The sequence below is a fragment of the Bubalus bubalis genome, chromosome 22 (genome assembly GCF_019923935.1).
Source record: "Bubalus bubalis isolate 160015118507 breed Murrah chromosome 22, NDDB_SH_1, whole genome shotgun sequence".
Classification (NCBI taxonomy): domain Eukaryota; kingdom Metazoa; phylum Chordata; class Mammalia; order Artiodactyla; family Bovidae; genus Bubalus; species Bubalus bubalis.
This window is the reverse complement of record NC_059178.1, coordinates 30,944,033-30,945,980: the sequence shown is the minus strand read 5'-3', so window position 1 is coordinate 30,945,980 and position 1,948 is coordinate 30,944,033. Positions and strand designations below refer to the sequence as shown.

General features: G+C 44.4%; 1 pseudogene; it reads left to right on the top strand.

The window, feature by feature from the left end:
* Nucleotides 1-1,607: 1,607 nt before the first annotated feature.
* On the top strand, nucleotides 1,608-1,711 carry LOC112581466 (annotated as a pseudogene).
* The last annotated feature ends 237 nt before the right edge of the window (nucleotides 1,712-1,948 follow it).

The window sequence follows — 1,948 nt, the reverse complement described above, 5'->3', positions numbered from 1 at the left end:
GATTAAGTCACATTTTGGACCCTCACTGTTTTTACCATGAGGCTAAAAATGCCTGTTGAATGGGGTTAGAATTTCTATCTTGGGCCCTCTCTGAACTCCATACTTGTATATCTAATAGTCAACTTGCCGTGTCCACCTGGATACCTAACAGAATCACAAGCTATATATGTCCAAGATGCTTCATCCTTGCCATTCCACCCCTACCAAGATCCCCACCACACACTTTCCCCCCCCAACTTTTATCTTTCTCAATACACAGCACCACAGTACCACTAGGTCCTCAAAGACTTCCTTTTCTCATTAATTCATCAGCAGGTTCTATCGGTCTTGTCTTGAAAGTACATTTCTGCTTCACCTACTTTTCTTTGTCTTCATTGCCTCCATTTGTGATCAGACATCCATCGTTCATCTCCTGTAACAACTCTCTGTCTGGTTTCACAGTTTTGACCCCTGAATTCTTTAGTTCAATCTCCACTCAGTAGTAAAAATGCTTTTTAAACCTGAATTGGGACTTTCACTTCTGGTTAAGATGTAGAAAGTCATGAATTCCCACTTTTCAATGGTGTACTTAATTATATTTTGGTGTTCCAATTATTCTGGATTTTACTAGTGGCAGCCTCTACAAGTGACTCCTGTGTCTTTGTGACGTGTCCTCATTAATTTTACTGAGCTCTTCTTTCAATCAGTTCAGTTGCTCAGTCATGTCTGACTCTTTGCGACCCTATGGACTGTAGCACACCAGGCCTCCCTGTCTGTCACCATCTCCTGATGTCTACCCAAACTCATGTCCATTGAGTTGGTGATGCCATCCAACTGTCCCATCCTCTAGTCCCCTTCTTCTTTCGCCTTTGATCTTTCCCAGCATCAGGGTCTTTTCAAATGAGTCAGCTCTTCACATCAGGTGGCCAAAGTATCGGAGTTTCAGCTTCATCATCAGTCCTTCCAATGAACATTCAGGATTGATCTCCTTTAGGATGGACTGGTTGGATCTCCTTGCAGTCTAAGGGACTCTCAAGAGTCTTCTCCAAGACTTTTGAACCACAGTTCAAAAGCATCGATTCTTCGGCACTCAGCTTTCTTTATAGTCCAACTCTTACACCCATACATGACTACTGGAAAAACCATAGCCTTGACTATATGGACTTTGGTTGGTAAAGTAATGTCTTTGCTTTTTAATATGCTGTCTACGTTGGTCGTAACTTTCCTTCCAAGGAGTAAGCATCTTTTAATTTCATGGCTGCAGTCACCATCTGCAGTGATTTTGGAGTCCAAAAAAATAAAACCTGCCACTGTTTCCACGGTTTCCCCATATATTTGCCGTGAAGTGATGGGACTGGATGTCATGATCTCCTTGGCAAAACAAGGCTTTCCAGGCTCATCTTTTACCTCCCTACCCCAGGTCCAGAAGCAGCACTTCTCTGAGGATCCCTGGTTCCTTTCATTGGGGGAATGGATCAGAGACAAAATTTTGTGTGCTCAGTTCAGTTCAGTTCAGTCACTCAGTTGTGTCCACCTCTTTGCAACCCCATGGACTGTAGCACTCCAGGCTTCCCTGTCCATCACCAACTCCTGGAGCTTGCTCAAACTCATGTCCATTGAGTCAGTGCTTCCATCCTTGGCCTTTTGGCTAAGATCAAGTGTAGTATCTGTTCTTATCAGTTCGTGTGCCAGGGGTGCTCATTATTCTTAGGATGTTATTGCTTGACCCTTTCAGTGGACAGAGTTAGGAAACATGTGTAGGTATGTGTTGTTGTGTAGTCGCTAAGTTATGCCCAACTCTGCAACCCCATGGAAGTAGTTGGCCAGGCTCCTCTGTCCATGAGATGCTCCAGGCAAGAATATTGGAGTGGGCTGCCATTCCCTTTTCCAGGGGATCTTCCTGACCCATGGATTGAACCCAGGTCTCCTGCATTACAGGCAGATTCTTTACCATCTGAGCCACCAGGGG